The sequence below is a fragment of the Cyprinus carpio genome, chromosome B20 (assembly GCF_018340385.1).
Source record: "Cyprinus carpio isolate SPL01 chromosome B20, ASM1834038v1, whole genome shotgun sequence".
NCBI lineage: Eukaryota > Metazoa > Chordata > Actinopteri > Cypriniformes > Cyprinidae > Cyprinus > Cyprinus carpio.
The window spans coordinates 28,292,550-28,312,097 of NC_056616.1; the positions used below are offsets into that span (position 1 = coordinate 28,292,550).

At 36.5% G+C, this 19,548-nt stretch overlaps 1 long non-coding RNA gene across 3 annotated transcripts in view; it reads right to left on the reverse strand.

Moving 5' to 3' along the window:
• Nucleotides 1-16,669, reverse strand: part of LOC109110717 — a 55,441-nt gene extending 38,772 nt beyond the window's left edge. For all 3 annotated transcript variants that reach the window (XR_006157518.1, XR_006157519.1, XR_006157517.1), the window contains exons 1-3: nucleotides 16,541-16,669; nucleotides 4,905-4,976; nucleotides 1,402-1,506 (exon numbers count right to left, since the gene is read on the reverse strand). This is a non-coding gene — a long non-coding RNA (uncharacterized LOC109110717). The remainder of the gene's footprint in view (nucleotides 1-1,401; nucleotides 1,507-4,904; nucleotides 4,977-16,540) is intronic.
• Nucleotides 16,670-19,548: the final 2,879 nt, after the last annotated feature.

Below are 19,548 nucleotides of genomic sequence, written 5' to 3' on the forward strand. Positions count from 1 at the left end.
TGCATATGCATTGAACAGTAACACTTTTTTTTTTTTAACTGACTGAACCGAAAGAACATCTTGCCCAAAAAAAAAAAAAAAAGAACTAAAGAGCTGACATACAACATTTCAAAGCAAACTGCAACCCTGCATTTAATGAAGGGTATCATTTTAGGTCAGGGTTTCCAATAAGTCTGGTTAGAAGACATGCATGTGTCCCAGATGATGCCGATTTATTCCGTGATTTGTGGTTGTTTGTGATTTGTGAATCAATGTAGCTCAAAACCTCCACCAGCTCATTTCCCATGGGAAGTTTGAGCCCTCAGCCTTTTATTGAGGCATACTCAATACCATCAAACCGCAATACAAAAGACGCAATGGCAATCGAAGACCACATACAATGTCAAAAACTTTCATTTAATATTCCATCCTTCAGTAAAAAGCTGAGTTTAACCAACTTTTCTTAGTATTGGGCACTCATTTGTTCTATTGTGTCACTGTACAACCTCTTTAGGTTGAGGACATGTTAGGATTTTACGTTTGGAGAATGCTCAAGTGTTATTCGCTCTCTGGCCCAAGTCAGACTTCCATTGTCTCGGGCCGCAGTGGCATGCTTACAAAGCACTTGTCGAAGAAAAAGGCCTGTAGTCAAGCAGCTGCAGCCTCGCACGGAGGAAGCACTCAGCCCAAGTCACCTTTCATTCCCCTCCTGGGGAGAACGTTCTCCAGGAGGCAAGAGCATGGCAGGAAATCCGCGCACACTGCCACTCTCTCCCACGTTAGGCATTTCCAGCTGTCTGGGCCTCGGAGTTGCCGAGCTGAAGTCAAATAAATCTGTCATCAGTTCCTTGAGCTGCGAGGCAGCAGCTACGCTACAATCTCTAAAGAACATCTCATAATTGCCTGCAGACGCTATCAGGGCTTACGTACCAAGGCATCCCCCCCGGGCGGGTTAACGTTTAGCATACGTCTCAGTAACTTTCAGAGAGTCTGCATTTGCCTAATGCCAACAGAAAACTCTTGAGTGGGAAGTGATTCATTCTGTTATTGTGATGTTGGTATTCAATCACCACGTAGATGGAGTTTTTTGAAGGTCAACTGGCAGGGAATTTGTTCTTCCAACTAGTGAATCATAAACCTATTAAAACAAGCGTGGCCTGTTTCTCCATGATGAACAGGATGAGGTTGAATAAGTGGGCGTTTTGAACAGGATAAGCTTCAACAAACAATCTTCTGGAGTGGGCACCCATTTAAAACCTTCCTTTGGTGCTTACGGAGACAATGGTCTCACTCTGACAGCTTTCGTTTTGAGTCGCATATGTACGATGATTATAATGGATATCCTGTTAGCATGTTTTCCTGTTAGCCTAAAAATACATGATCAGCAATTCTGAGAAGGGGTCTTTCAAGCTGTTCACTTACTCTTTGTTTGCCATCATGTGACATCTGGAAGCCATGGGGTCCCTTCATATGAACCTCAGTCAGAACTGGACCCGTCTCGGTTATCACACCTTTTATTCGGGTGAGCTAGAAAAAAAGCAACAGTTTAGTATACATGCTTTAACCCTCGTTTCTCTCATCCTCCCTTTCTTTAGACAGGAAGAGAAGCGAGTGACTAAGGATGGGAGGGGGTGTCTTTCTTTTCGTAAAGACACGCGGCCGTCCCTCCCTTCCCACCACTCTAGGCTCAAGTCACCAGGGAGTTGACCACATATTCTTACTCAGGTTATGCACACTCACGCCGTCATTGAAACGTGGTCTCTGAATTACAGGAAACTATTCATTTCCCATGTTTAAAACCACAATTGCTGGAACTCAACATTTGTAATAAGATATTCTGTAACAGTCTTAAATATAAAATACAATAATAACATAAAAAATGCATACATTTTTAATAATATAATTAATAAATATAATTAATAAAACATAAAATGAAATCAAATTCTGTCATTCTACAATACACAAAATACACAACCAAAGGATCAAATATCAAATGAAATAAAATTCCATCATTTAAAATACAATAAAAGTAAATAAAACATGAAACATAATTCTACAATAAAACAACAAGAACAAAGTTAAAACAAAATTAAAGAAAACAAAATTCTATATTTCATAATATAAAATACAACAATAAACTAATGAAACATATAATTCTGTAATAAAATAATGAGATCTCAATTATAAAATAAAATAAATGACATATAAAATATGATAATATAAAACTTCTACAATTTCATAATAAAATAGAAAATACAACTAATGGAATCTATAATTCATTATAGTTCTCATTAAGATCTCATAATTCTAAAATAAAAATAAATTTGATATATGATAATATACAATAAAATACAATTCTACGATACTACAATAAAAATGAAATAAAACACAAAATACAACAAATGATAAAAAAAAAATTAATCTATAATTCTATAATAGAAATCAAATCAAATCAAATATGATGACCATGATGAAAATATAATGGCTGGCTTTACTTATAAAATATATTAAAGCATAAAATTAAATAAAACAAAAACCCTATAATTTCATAATATGAAATACAACAATAAACTAATTAAATGTATAATTCTGTAATAAAAATAACGAGATCTCATAATTGTAAAATAAAATTAATTGAATATAAAATATGATAATATAGAATTAAATTAAATTCTAGAATTCCACAATAAAATAGAAAATACAACTATGAATAAATGGAATCTATAATTCATCATAGATATCATTAGGATTCATAATTCTAAAATAAAAGACATTAAATGTAAAAATATTATAAAATTTTAATCTATAATTCTAGGATAAAATCAAATCAAATCAAATATCATGACTATGATGAAAATATAATGGCCAGATTTTACTTATCAAATTTTGAATCGTTATATTCCAAAACATAAGGTGTTCGGACTCTGTTCGTATTACTCAGCTGTCAAGAATGCAAAATCCCTTTAAACACTCCATGAAATAACTAAATTACTTGTGTACATAACCGGCTGATTACAGTGGAGCCAGTGCAGTGTTTATTTTTCTGATTCTGGTAAGAAAACACAGAATGGGCCAATGTGTGGAGGGCCAGTTTCAATGGTATACATGGGCAAGCAGTGTTCAAAAGGGCAGGGCAAAAAAAAAAGAAAAGAAAAAAAAGACAGATTCCCTGAGGGACACTTGATTTCCGTAGTATTTCCTTCAGTACCCTAGGGGGACTGCAAACAAATCTGCTAGTATGAGACATGAATGAACAATCTTGCTTGCAAATCTGTCCCTAAAAAATAGCTGTAAATAGACTCTTAATATTCTCAGAAAATAATAAAAGCAATAACCTATTAAATTTATGCTTCTTTACTCCAAAGATGAACTGTGCAGATACTTCAACACTTTCAGGGACTCAAAACAAGAGAATCTGAAGGTCTCACGTCACACTGCCCTCTACCGCCTGTGACAAAAATTGCAAGCTGCAATGATACAGTAGAACAAAAATCTGAGGCAATCATCGGAGGGCATTGCATATATGTGCTCTTACACTGAAAGAGGCTGACCGTGACCACAATTCATGCAAAATGACACTCATTTGTGATGAAAATCACAAGTCCATAAAGCATCTCTACAATGTCAACACAGCTGTACAAATACAAGCATCAGATAAACCTCAAAATGTCTCGTCTGACCTTTTTTTTTTTTTTTTTTTGCACCAGCAGCAGCATCTCATGCTTATTACAAGTGATCATGTGATGTCTGAAATCAAATCTTGACTAATGTTGTAAATTTTGGCCAGTGAATGTTAGTTAGGATGACTACCTTGTTTAGATGCATGCAGGCCCAATAACACCCATAATTCCTTTCATTCTGTTCTAAATCACACGTTTCAGATCAGGGTGTCCATGAGGGCAAGACAAACCCATTGTGACCTATAAATCTTCCACAGTTACATTACCACAAATGTGTTGTAACCAGATAAAAGTATCTGTTTATGTTTATGAACCTTGGTAGCTATTTTCTGACAGCTCTTTATATGCATATATGAAAATATATTCTAGTTACTATTTCAAAAATGTCCCTTGTATCAAATAAGCAGCTGTGAAACGGCAATAATTTCATATCTTACTAATAAAATAAGTGCATTGAGTTTCTGTGCACAGCAAACATCAGGGATAAAAACACATTAAACGCTCACCACTGACAAAATCATCACGGTAATGGCATCTAATCAGTGTCATGCTTTTGTTATTTGCTTAAAAAGGTCAGACAAAAAGCTGTCCCACCCTTGCAACGCTAATCATCAAACTGGCAAGGATTTACAGGAATTGAGCTAAATACTTTTTTTGTAAGGCTACATCTTAGGCTAAATCTAACGTCTGTTGGCAGTTACTCTGATTGTGTACCATGATAACAACTTTTGTGGGTAGGTTGCTAAGCATTTCAAACATACGGTTACATCACACACTTTATACAAATAAATTTATTAAAAAAAAAAAAAAAAAAAAGCTTTTTTGAACAACCTTGACATTTCTACAAAACTATGCATAAAATACAACCTTAATTAATAGAAAAACCCATATTCCTGTTTCAATATGAAATATGCCAAAACAGCAAAGAAAACTGCACTTTTTAAGTGATTTCAACAGGCCACTTTTTAAAGTACCCAAGTCAAAAGCAATCAACACCAAGATGATTTTATGTTAAGGAATGTAGGGATATAAAAATACTCAAAATTTCTCTAAAAGAAACACTGTGGTTGACCACATTAAATTGAATTATTAGAATCATTTAAATGCTTGCAATGGAATCTTTTCCCATTTGCTTCATAATGTCAAATACTTTCACTAAACCGAAGCTGAACTTGACAAATAGCAATTCCAGGGTAGCTCTAGTCATAATCTACTTTCATAAAACAACACAGAAATTTAGCCTACCTGTGTTGAGGTCAACTGCAGCATATCAGATGTCAAGTCAGATGTTTAGCAGCTCCAAAAAGTACTTGGCTACTAGAGTCACACACACAAAAAAGGGGGGCAAACATGAGCATGATTTAAACAAAGAAAATACATAAAATAAAATAAAAACTGCAAGGTAATACAAATATATAATCAATCAATCACATGACAGCAACTCAATTCATTATCGATGTAGACATGGTCAAGTTCAAACCAAGCATCGGAATAGAAAGGTAATTTTATGTGACTTTGAACATGGCAATAGTTGTGGTGCCAGACAGGCTGGTTTGAATATTTCAGAAATTGCTGATCTACACAGATTTTTTTATGCACAACCATTTGCTTGGTCTGGTTAATCTTGATTTCAGCATTTAGATGGCAGGGTATAGATTCTGGTGGAGCTGATGGTTGTGTAATGGTGTGGGAGATATTTCTTGCCACACTTTGGGCCAAAAAAACTGAAATTCTGAGAAAAGGCCTGGCATCATTTGTTTGCAGTTGCTATTTGGTTTGATATTTTATGCAATGGCATTCTTAAACTTTCAAGTGATGCTTAAGTGCCCTAAAGTGTCCAAATCTTTTTGGGGAACACCAAACAAACTAAATCGAGCATATTAGTAAAAACAAATGTATTTTACACAATAAAGTGACACAGAAGGACACTTACTCTACATTATACCAACAGAAATAGCAGTCCTGGTCGATTTAGCTCAGATAAATCTGTTCATCATCATCATCATGATAATAAACACAATCTTTTTATGAGAATCTACTTGGACCATGTCTAGTTCAACCTAGATGAATTTCCAGTCAAGTCGAATTGCATGACAGTTCTCCGGCACATTAGTCTCCTAATGAGTTCCGTTTCATGTTGGGGGAACACAACGTGATGCAAATCAAACAAACATGGTGCATTCCTGACCCCCAATAACCAGAGTGGGACATCAGAGAGGAAAGTGTGTTGCAGGTCGCTCACTGAGCAGCCAGACAAACCTCTTCGACCCCGATACAGCAGGCAAAAACATGAGAGCTGTGTTTGTTTTCACTCAGCATGAGAGGAAGAGAGAGAGTTCAGTGCCGCAGTTCACTGCCACGCCAACGCCAGCTGCCCAGATGTTAACACTTCCTATTCCACACTCTATGACTTTGTAGGGACCCACCACTAATAGACCTCTATTAGCCAAATTGTTTGGTGGGGGGAACTTGCTGCCCACATAACTAGTTGCATTTGCATGTGATATCAATGCAGCATGTTTGAACCTGATAACACTAAGGGGGCACTACGCAAAATAATATAATTATAAAAATAATATTTAAAGAAATAAATGCAACTGAAACATTCAGGAGCGGAAATCAGCAAGAATGAATTGTTCCCACTAAAAGTGCTGTTTTGTTTCATGCATTTTTTTTTACTCTTTTCCAACATTTGTCAATGTCAATGTCAATGTCACTTTTATTTATATAGCACCATTCAAACAACACATGTTGACCAATGTGCTTTACACCATCTCAATAAAAAAATACAGTGATTAAAAAGTAATTAAAATATGTAAATAATAATAATCATTATCATCAAAAAGATGAATAAGCCATTTCAAACAAGTGTGTCTTAAGTTGTACTTTAAAAACATGTACAGAATCAGCGTCCCTAACATGTGGTGGTAAGCTATTCCAAAGTTTTGGAGCAACTACCCCAAAAGCACAATCCCCTTTCTGGCTTAGCTTAGTCCTCGGAACTTTTAACAGGTTTTGAGTTGATGATCTCAAGGTTCTACCTGTCTTGTACCCTATTAACAAATCTGATAAATAAGTCGGTGCAAGGCCGTGAAGAGATTTATACACTAATAAAAGGAGTTTAAAATCAATTCCATATTGTACTGGGAACCAATGTAAATGGACCAAGGATGGAGTGATGTGTTCACGTTTTTTAGTGTTAGTTAGTAATCATTTGATCATCAGTCAATGAACCACGATCAAATGAAAATTATACTGAACCATGTTCAAGAATCAAATTTTCACCCACTTTGCGCAGACAGTAACGGAGTAAGATTAATTGTATTATTATAGTGCTTATTGGTATTGTTATTGTGCTTTTGCAAAATTTAATTTATAAAAATTAGTCTGATTTACATATTGTAGAATGGAAGCGTGTTTGTACTTTGTTCACCAAATATAAACACAATGCATCTGTAGTGTAATTGAATTGAATTTTGGTTGCCAAATATTGCTTTTGCAGCAAAGCAAAATGCAATTTTGAAAACAGTGCATCTGTAGCCTATTGTAAATATTAATTGTTGCGGCCAAATAGTGCTTTTGCTAAAAAAAAAGCTAAATCAAATTCACAAATTTAGCCTAATTTACATACTGTACAGCAGAAGCATGTTTGCACGCATCTTTTGCATCTGTAGTGTATTTGTGGTGGCCAAATAGTGTTTTTGCAAACAAAACAAAACCAGATTTAAATTTGCCAAATTTATATATTGTATAACAGAAGCAGTTTTTTAACAAATATTCTCAACCACATTTCACTCTTTGCAAACAAAGCAAAATTTAATTTACACAAATAATTATCCTGATTTAAATATCCTATAATGGAAGCATTTTTGCACTTTTTTTTTTTTTACCAAATTAAAGTAGCGCATCACAATGTATCACAATTAGCAAACCAAATCTAATTTATATAGCAAAATTTTCAAATTTACACTATTTACATAATCTAATTTAAACAAGTGCATCTGTAGTGCAATTGTTAAATGTGCTGTTGTGAACAAAGCAAAACCTAATTTACGTACAGAAGCGTGCTTGCACTTTCACTGAATTTAAATACAGGGCATCTGTAGCATATCAATGCCTATCATATTTCTCTCTCCCACGTCTGTTTGGACGTAACCGATTTCACTCACACATGATCTGAATCGTGCTGCCGTGCGATGCGAACCCTGACCACCCCAAAAGCGGTTAGTCATCTGGAGAATGCAGATATTAAAAAACACATGTTGCGAACAGGACAGCGCAGTGGTCCAACAATCTGTCATTCCCACTCCAACTCACGTCACGCAGTTCCGACCTGTGCTCTTAACAACAACACATCACTCGATCAATCTATCACTAGAATAATTATCGCCTGAGAAGGACAGCCGGGCATTTGAGCTGAGTGTTTACATCCAGCCGTGCTAGATTCCGCTCCCCCCTCCTTCCTCGACCTCCAGTATCGAATAATTCGTCTCGCAGACTTGAGTTTCAAAGGGACAGATGTTTAATCATACACACTAGCACGGGGCCAGAAGCAGAGTTTTCATTGAAAATTCTGTTGCCGGGAGGAGGAAACACCAGCGAACGATCCATAAACATTAACGCTGGGAGCACAGAGTTGTTTGAAAAAGACTGATGCATGACATCGCTATTCAAATAGCCTGTCATCGCGGGGCCAAAAACTCATTATTTGCCCCATCGGTAATCCAGAGAGCATTCGGGCATGTGGAATATGCAACACCTCTAGTCTGGAGCTCCACAAAGAGGCCGGCTCGCTTGTCACCACATTCGAGATTGGGCCGCAGCCTCTGTTTGTGTGTGTTCCATGGTGATGCTTCCTCAGGGACAAAATCTAGGGGCGTAACATAATGATTAAGAAAATGACAAATGGACCTGATCTATCGCTCTCAGGCGATGTCCCAGGAACATCTGTGCTTGAAACCAGGCAGAAAGGGCCCAGAGTTCATACAGTACCATCCAAATGGGAGGTGACCCGCCCAGGGTCAGAGTTGAGGGGCTCAACTCACTCGTCTCCCCCACCCCTACGGTCTTCTACACGTGTAAACATTTACATATCTGTCTGTGCAAAACACGGGCTAGGAAATAAACAAGACGATTGGCCTTTTCAGAACATTGCACCTTGGCTCTGGTGTCAATTTGTCCCTGTTGGCTTCGTGGGTGAACTGCATCTTGTACTGGCTGCGCCCAGTCGACCATAGCGAAGCGATCTATTTTCAGTGCTCTCTGTGCAAATCCATATCAGTGGTATGTCCCCCTGGAAAGCATCTTATCCTCTTTGTTTTGAATTATTTCGAGTTTTATGGCTCGGAACCTACACACATCATTGAAAACACTCAGAGACCAAATGGAACAAAGCAAAGGTGCGTGTGAGAAATTGTAAAAGGTGCTAATGCAAACTAATTCAGCCAACATCATCAAAAGCAATATTATGTTGTCGAAAGTGATTACAGATGGACATCAACTCTAAACTCACTTAAAACTCTTGCATTATTATTTGAACGCTTGTCTCGACGGGGAAAAAAGGTAGATGGGATAAATGCATGTCAGATTCAATTCCTCAGCTAGGCTCCGTGTTCTGTCTGCTTCACCCAACATCTGTACAACACATGATAATGCGAGGTATTTCAACACCTCCAAGATCACTTCTCTTAAAAGGCGGGAGAAAACACACTCTGAAAATTTGTTTGGAGAGAAAAAAAATATCTGAGAGCAGTGTCCCAAAATATTTAGCATGTCTAGAGGGGTTGCAAAGTGCATTCCCTCCCCCTTTCTTTAATTTTTACCAGGACTTTCATCTCACTAAAAGCCAAACTTTGTAAGTGAGTGAATATTCATTCAGGCTTGATTTACATAGACTGCATCTAAACTTAGCTTAGCTATGCTTAGCACGAAGGTGAGAGATGCTTGGCCCTTGGTGTGATGTGCAGTTATGTGCCATGGAGAAGTGAACCCTGGAGGAATGCACTCCACACTCTATTGCATTCGTGCATCAAGGGCTGAATCAAACAGAATACAAAAAGAGGCATTCTTTACTCACTGTCATGTTGTTCCAACCCGTATGACTTTCATTCTTTCGTGGAACCCAAAAGAACTTTTGAAGAATACTTGTAGCTCCATGCAGTTATAAAGAATGGGGATTGAGGTTTCATAAAGGATATTGAAAGTATATGACCAAATGCTACATTCTTTGTGTTTTCAAGTCATACCAAAGCTTTGAGAGGGGAACAAATCAAAATGTAAGTTGCTGTTTGTTATTAATCTTCCCCTCCAGAGAGCTGACTCAATGATTCCAACTCAAGAACCAGATCACTTGCAAATGAATCATTCTTTTGTGTACTGAATCAAGTGTTTCACTGAAAAGTTCTGACTCAAATGGTTTGTTCACATATCAGGCATTGCTACTTTTGTCATGAGCACAAAGTGTGCTACAACTTTATATTTTTGTGAACTGTCTCATTAAAGAATGATTCGTTCACAACTGCTAATTAGTGCGCTACAACTGTTTCGGTCTGTTTCTCACAGAAAACTATTGCTTGTCTTAAAAATATTTGAAAATATTAATATAAAGATTTGGAACTTTAAAAAAAAAAACATTAAAATATAAAAAAGGGGTTAACCCTAACCCTAACCCTAAGGTTGTGGGTTCAAGTCTCAGGCCGTCAATACCACGACTGAGGTGCCCTTGAGCAAGGCACTGAACCCCCAACTGGTCCCCGGGCGCCCGCAGCATAAATGGCAGCCCACTGCTCTGGTGTGTGTTCACGGTGTGTGTGTGTTCACTGCTGTGTGTGTGCACTTTGGATGGGTTAAATGCAGAGCACGAATTCTGAGTATGGGTCACCATACTTGGCTGTATGTCATTTCACTTCATTTCATATAGTGCACAAGTCATATTGACTTTTTGATGCTTGTGCATCCTTTTTGAGCCCAACAAAGCCTCTGTGCCCATTCATTTTAATTGCACCAAAAATAGCAAACAGTCCTCAGAATTTCTCTGGTTATGTTTCATGGAAAAAAGAAAGTAATGTGGGTTTGGAACGATATGAAGATTAGTAAGTGAAGTCAGTATATTTTTGGGTGAATGGTTCATTCTTTTAACAAACTAATCTACAAGAACTGATAAACAGTTTAAACAAAGCACAAAATGTAAACTTGTTTTACCCAATTTATTTCAAGTTTGGAATATGATCTGCCAATGCATTTGAAATTTGTTTTAATTTGCACCACTGAGAATACATGCAATAAGAGCGCTGGTGAATATCACAATTTTTAAGTTGTTCTGTACATTTTATTTTACTCATTCCTGAGTTTTTGCAAAAAAGGAATCTACTTCCTATTCAATTCAATACAACAGTACACTTTTCCTATAACTTAATAAGCATTGCTCAAATCATTAGTGAAGATCTCAGTGGGATTTGACAAAGCATGTCGAAAGTGTATCCTAATTATAGTCCATATAATGAAAAGCAGGCCGCCAAACTGTGTTTTTCTAAAATTACTAAAAGCACATTCACATTTCCTTAAGGCAGAGAGGTCTAAGAAAAGACAAGGCATTAAAGGCTGGTTCATTATCTACTTATCCACTTACTAAACCTCATGTAATGGGCAAAAGGGATGTGCTCTAAAATTAATGAGTGGCGTCTTGGGTTGCATCCCTCCACTAAGAATAAACCATCGTGCAATGCAGCGTGGTAAGTGAAAATGGGATGCGGGATACACTGAGGCCTGTGTTTGTGCACACAGGCTGCATATTAAAAAGGAAGGACATGCCACACAGGCAAATTTATCTGATTAAAGGAGAGGTGGAACAAAGGACAGATGGTCCACAGGCTCAGCTGTCTGGGAGAAATTACCATCAGAGCCCAGAACCACAGAGAACTTGGAAAAAAACAAGAGACTGTCCTCAGATACTTGTGTGGGGGACAAATATTAGCCTTGATGTCAGTTCACTGAGGAATTCACAAACTGTCCCTGAACTCGTCCGAAAAGAAGCGCAACGGTCATTTGTATGCGCAGAGCCTGCGTCTGCAGTCAACTCTCCTGCTGTTGCTAAGGTTCTTTCGGCTGGATGGGACAGGGACATTTATTGAAACAGATGTGAGAAGGAAACAAAACATGCCTGGACTGACAATGATGACTTTCTTCTTCCTTTTCTATGGTGCTGCTGAGGTGCATATAAAAAATTGTGGCTGAAATGCCATCAAACTCCCAGCAAACAAAACTCTCTCTCCCTCCTTCTCGCTCCGCTGTGTTAGTCTCAAAGTTAAACCAACCCTGCCTGCCTGAAACTTTGTCTTTGAACTGCAACGCTGGATCTATTCTGAATCATATAATAGCTTATATAACATTCAAAAAGCCGCAACTGTAATGTTTAGGAACAGGTGCATAACTTCTGAAGGCCTGTCAATGTGCATGCAGCACTTAATGATGAAGTGTGTATTTTTTGCAACGTTAAATAATTCTCCTATATCTCAGCTTAATATGGAGAGGACAACTACGAGTAAGCCATTAACCCTCTGGAGTCGATTAAAACGCGTATACGCGTTTTGGGGGTATTTTCTCATGATAACCCCGAAAAGAACTTAAATTACACTTTCAGTTTTGATTGTACAGATAAGTGCAATACATCAATCGATCCTGTAAAGGGTCTACTTTTTTTTGTATACAGACATAATAACAACAAAACTTTGTGCACTTATAAAATAAAGATAACAAACAAGGAGTGCTGTCTGCAGCCTTTGGTCTGCGCTGATCTTCAGATACAAATGCGTCATTAAAATGAACTGTAACTCAGTGAATACTCAACGAAGAGACATGAGAGAGAGATATCTATAGATAGCAAGCCTGACATGTCTACTTTTAAACTAAACAAGTACTGCTGAGCACAAATATTCTGTGATAAAGTAATCCATATGAAAACACAACGCGATGTCCGTTTTTCACGTCTCTCCTTCATTATCTTCTAATGCGACCACGCCCCGCGCCGAGCGCGCTTTGTGAGATTTCAAATGTTTCACTGAAGCGCGCGGCTTTTGGAATACGCCCACACAACACAGAAGACCCCCCACGCAGTGAGACTGTTCTTCAAGTTTTTATTATTTTACTGTTTGCTTCGCGATGAGAGGAATAAGACATAATTCACCCAAAAAGATGTGATGTGGTTGAGGATTGAGATTTGGGATTTCCCTCAGAAAAAGAATATGAAGCACTTTGTATTCAGCAGAGATCATAAACATGAGTAAGTCTCTTTTTTTATTTATTTATATACTTGTACTAGTTTTCACATAACGTGTAAACATTTTACTAGTTAGACTTTTTCCAAAGACTTTTTCCAAACTATAATTCTGACTAAATGTATAATCAAGTGAAATATTATGAAGTTTCAATAACAATATACACTACTATACCATTCAAAAGCTTGATGTAAATAATATAAATGTACCAATAAATGTAACTGTAACAAATGTAACAATCATTGCTGTTCTTTTCAAATTTATCCCCCCTAAAAAACCTAAAAAATAAAATAAAAAATTCTCTCAGCTCTTTTCAACATTAATAAATAATAATGATAATAATAACAATAATAATAATGATGATGATGATAAATTTTTGTTTGGGAAAAAGGTGAAAAAAAAAGGTTATTGTTAAAAGGATTTCTGCAAAAAAAACAAACATGAGTAATGATGCAAAAAATTCAGTTTGAAAGTCAGCTTTGATTTTTTCCTAATAAACTGTTTAACTGCACTCACAAGTGAATATTTAAATAATGTTGTGGGATAATTAAATATATTCTAAATAAACTACAAACATAAAAATTATATAGATTTATGTTGTCCTCACATTCTTTCTGTAACTCATCCCTCTCAGTGGACACAGCTGACTGAATGGCTCATTATGCAGCTCATTATGCAGGCCTTTGTCTTCTCAGGTGTGAATTCATGATAGTTGACGCCTACTCGCATATGACTTTTATCAACAAAAAGTGTACTTAGAAAATTTAAATCGAATATCATTATTGTTTTCTGTAAGTGAGTAAACAAGATGATTTTTCACATCATTTAGAAAAAAAAAATTCTAGTCTACAAGCTCCAGTTCTAAAAATATCTGGGAACCAATTTTCTGTTTATGTGTTTATTGCCTTATTCAAGTGATTTAACATTTTTAGTTTTTCACTAACCAGCGTAACATTTTTTTTTCTCAAAAAAACACAATCATGTACATACATGCTGCTCACATATTATTATAGCGCTAGTTTGTGCTGATTACAGTGAGATTAGACTTTAGCCATTTAGATATTTATAGAGAAACTGAGCTACTTTCAGAGGCTTGTATTAATGTGCATATACCACAAGAATATCACGTTTTACTGACATCTGCTTAGCTTGATGATGACTGCTCACAGAGTGTAAACACTTTGAACATTACTCTGTTTGTGTGAGCATCCAACAATCCAACCAATAGCATAAGTTTGGGGCAAGAACATCCTGTTGGCCTACACTCTCAGAAAAAAAGGCACAAAAGTCACTGAGATGGTACCTTTTCAATTAGTACCTTATTTACACCTAAACGATACATATCAGTACCTTAAAAGGTACATATTAGTACCTAAATGGTACATATTAGCAACTTTGAAAGGGTGTACCTCAGTGACATTGTTTAGTTACACTTTATTTAAGATGTCCTTGTTTACATTATAATTATACATTTAAGTACTGAGTAATATTAATTAACTACATGTACTTACTATATGGTTGGGTTAGATTAGGGTTTGGCTTAGGGTTACATGCATGTAATTATGCATGATTTTATTGTTATTATAATAGTAATAATTTGAACTTGGGGCAATTAGCACAGCCTAACAGTTGGCCTTGTAACTACTTTGAACACTTTACAACATCACCTGGCAATCACTCAGAATCTTAGCAAACACTGGGAAAGCTGTCAGACTAGCTCCAATTTACGTCAGAGGTTGACTCAATGTTGCTGTGTCAGGCTGGTTGGGATGCTTAAACAAGCAGGACAGAGTTTTGAACGGTAGTCTGTTAACACTGAAAAAACCTACACAGGCTTTAAGCCCCAAAGGTCTAGATGAAAAGAAATTGAGTGAAAGTGCTGCCATGCCACCTAACTGGCAGTTAAGAACCAATACTAATTTATCCCAGTTCACACTTTCCAGAGACCTTCATGCCCTCCATTTATCTTCTGAACCATGTGAGACTGCTTAACATTTTTCAACCCGCAGACACATACCTCTGGAAATCCACCATGTGATTAGTCACAAGAGGTAATGTGTTTTATTTAACACTATGATGATTTGCTTATTTTAGTTTTTTGCCATTCAGGTGTATCCTTTTTCTAAACAATAGTAATATTGGTCCTAGTGATCCCAGTTCCCAAAGCAGATTTTATTGAAAACTTGTAGCGCAGGTGTAAGAAGAATTCATCCCTAAATCATTCAATTCTATTACGCTCCAAGGACTGTCCATCAAGGCCCCCCCCCCATCATGGTCTGCAACAAAACCTTAAAATTAACTAACAAACACAGCTTTTTCTTTTTCAAATTAGCATAACTATGTGCATGTGCGGCAGAAAATGTGTTCCTCTGTCATGGAAAAAGTCGGGGCTTTTTTTTTCTCCGTGTGTATCAGGTTTTTGTTGTTATTTGAATAAAAATTTCATATGGCTGAAATGGAGCATTTTTTATTATGTCTCTCATAGCTATTTCTGGTTCAGGGTCAGGTTCACAAGTGGCACGCATGCAACACCACCGAGTCCTTATAAAATGACTAAGAGTCACAATCACAGTTTTTTCGAGCTCCCTTTAGGCCTTTTCTGGATGATCCATAACACATAAACACACTGCCAAAGCTTGTAAACCATGGTCCCTGTTCTCAAGAGACGGCAAGAACTGAACTCTTTATCTTTGCAAAATAAATAAACAAATAAATTATATATATATATATATATATATATTTATATATATATATATAATATATATATATATATATATATATATATATAAACAATAAAAAACTTCAACATGTTTTTCCTATCCCATAAGCTTTTTTTTTTGTTTAGTTTTTTTTTTTTGCAAATTAAACACAATTTTTATTTAATAAATAAAATAAAATAAAATAAAAGTACAAAAAATAATAATATTAATAAAATATTTTGATATTTTTACTGGAAAACAAGATTAAAAACCCTGCATAAAAAAAATTGCAGTGTAACGGGACATGTTGTTCTAATTGTTACATGAGCTTTCCTCTCCTATGAATGGGCCGAGAGCGAGAGACCACCCGCTAAATAGCCCCCAGCTGCAGCGTTTTTCTCACTGTGTTGAGGTCGGATGTGAGTGGCACATGGAGTAGAGTTTTAAGAGGTCACCGGTTGACACACAGCTTTCACTCTGTGAACGAGCCACATTGAATCACTCAGTATTTTCTTTTATGCCTGCCTTTTTGCAAAGAGCCAAACCCTCAGCTCTCTGCCGCACAGCTTCACCGGTGACCACATCGATTTTATAGTATTTCTTGGCTGACTCTAGAACACCAGTCATTTGGTGATGCAGTGCACTAAAGCTTCTCTCATGCCTTATCATCGTAAAGCATCTCCACTATGCTGCACAAACAGGAGCAGGCGGCCAAACCACAGAGGGCCTCTCAAATTAAACGCTTATTTAAATCAAAGTGAAAAGTGAGTGCCGAGCTTTGTTGTTTTGAAAATGAAAAAAGGGAACTTCAGAAATATGTGATGCTGCAGAAAAGGGGGGGCTTTCAACACAAACTGCTGCTACACATGTAATGTAGAGCACTAGTGTCTTGTAAATGGTTGTAGAATACCTGCAGAATGCAATCTTTAAGAATTCCCATTCATCCTAAGGCAGTTGGTTTGCCATGAGTACTTCATTCCAGGTTTTTGAACCAATCAGCTGAGCTGTGAATGTGTGAGACTAATCATTCTGGAGCTGTAAAAAAAACAAAATATAACCAATAACATGAGGACACTAACCCTGATTTGTTGGTGGCACCACAAAAACAAGGTCACAAAACACTTCACTAGCAATTAGGCTTTGCTTTGACATCAAAGGGCACACAGACTGGTCAAAAGTTTAGTGTCACTAAGTGTGTTTTTTAATTATATATATATATATATATATATATATATAATATATATATATATATATATATATATTAAAAAGTATATATAATAATAATAAAATATTTTGAGATTTTTACTGGAAACAAGATTAAAACCTATTAATATATATTATATATATATATATATATATTATATATATATATATATATATATATAGAATTTTATTATTTTTATACAACAAGGATGCAACAGATTTATCAAAAGTGACAGTAAAGATAATATTACAAAATAAATGCTGTTCTTTTGAAATAATGAGCACATGGGCTTTTAATTGTCTCACTATTACTGTTAATCTGTTGTTGTATAATGCCTACAAGGTACCAAGGCATTTTTTTTTTTTTAAACAACCGGAACAGTATGTTTGCTCTGTAATAAAACTTTGATTCCAGTAACTGCAAATACATCCAAACTCTGAGCTGTAAAATGCAGTGGGCATAATAAAATTGATTCAATGATTAATTATTGAGCTATTCACAATTTTACAAGAGAACACCAGGTTCTTTTATTGAGCCCTTGCTTATTTCATGCAAGGCCAAAAATACCCACATTTGCACTCTGAATAATACATTATTTCATATAAGAATTTTGTACACATGATGGGAACTAGTAAAACTGTGCTATTCTTAGACTTTCTTTTTAAATGAGTTTTGACATGTACTAACAACAACATTACCAGAAGAAATGCAAATGATGGAAACTTGATGGATACTACTGCAAAGTTTAAAAGAAGCAATATTGCCATGAATAGACAGAGAAGTGATAAAATGTAAAAAACTAGACTAAAGAGACATTTGAATTACCTCACAATGTTTCACAACCAATCAGATCTATATTCAAATTCCCCAGATTTTACTTTTGCCGGGTTTGCTAAAACTGGGTCTAAAAAACATATGCAATCATAGGCAGTTTCATTTGTCAATCCATCCCCTTTCCTCTATGCTCCAGTCCAGTTTTTGGCATTTTTTGGGCATTTGCTTTAATGGTAAAGTATAATACTAAACTCTAGTCAGTGCCAGACCCTGGTGGACTAATAACAGACCAAAACATGTTGTATCTTGTCAAGGCCACCAGAAACACCACCATGTTCCCTGACTTCCAAAACACCAATTAAACCCCTGAAAAAAACAGTGCAACACTTACATTATATTTAAGCGCTGTCCTAAAACAGGGATGTGAATTCCATATCAGCTATAAAAACAGTGTTGGGATTTATTACCCATGAGCCCTTTCATTCCAGCTCTCACCTGACGTACACAAGTGTCATGAGGTTCAGTCAAGGATGGAAGTGTTGGATGAAACTTTTTTCCATTTATATACTGAATTTGTGTTGTTGTTCATTATTATTATTATTCAATTATATGCTGTATAAAATGTGAACCACCTGCCACAGAGCCTTCGGGGGGGAGAGAAGGGATACGTCTGTTCTCAAGGAGCGGATTGATGCCCGTTCCCTCCTCCAGCTCCCAACTAAACCCAGACCTCCTTCTTCAGTACTGCCCTGTTAATCATTTGGAATCCATACTAATAAATGCCTTATGTTTGCTAGGGCCTGTCCAAAGACATGAAGGGCTCTGTTTGTGTGGCCTGATACAATTCCAATGATACCCTCAATAAAAAGAGATAAACCTTGCTTTTCCCAAGAGTTGACGGCATCACTCTGCAGGAGGCGTTTTGCTGCCGTTTCTTGCCACATTTATGTGAATTTTTCCTAATCAGAAACTCCCATTAGGGAATAACACGAGACCACTAAAATCTGATGGACCACCTGAGCATTCAGACAAACTCTACCAGGTCATAACCACATCCATTGTTTTCTGTTCCAGTTTTACTAGGATCAATGTGGGTCTGAGCTGAATATTGCTCTGGAAGCAATTTACTGAACTCACACATGACTAATGCTATTACACATCATCATTGTCCATCATCTCAGAGGCTACAAAAACAATTTGCAAAGGCAGATGAAAGAATCGTTTATATGCATTTACACGTAATGTTTCCAGATTATGAATCAAAGATGCAATATCTGATCACTGAGGTTTAGCTCATTGAGTGAAACGAAAGCGGAAAATTTTGGATGCATAACGATTAAGAAGACAGCTGTCCAAAAACACCTTGTCTACACCACTATAAAACTTTTACAATCTATACTAGGGGTGTCCCAGACTAAGGATTTTCATAGTCGAATCGGAATTTTCGAATCTTGCCGATATTTGACTGATAGTCGAATCATATGTTTGGGGGCGGGGCAAAATACGACTGTGAGATTGGTAGTGGAATCAGGCTCTTCGAAACGAAGCATCGAATCGACGACTATTTGGGGTCACCCCTAATCTATACTTGACAGGGAATTGTAATGCTACAATATATCTCAGGTCTGATTTCTATGGAAGCCCTTCACAGAGAGCTCACACAAATATAGGAATGTTTGAAAGCAGCCACTGGGTACCGGACTGACCTGGTAATCTGGTATTGTTATATTTAAAAAATTTCACTAATGACTTGGTAGCAAAGGGACTTTTGACACTACTACAAAACAAAGGCTACATACAAAGGCTATACAAAGGCTGAATAAAGATCAGTTAAATTTGAATGTTTGTTTTCATAAATTAAAAGACATACAACTTTGTTGCTTTCATTATAAAAAAAAGTACTTACTGCAAAGTGATCCATCAGGAATGGAGTGAGACTT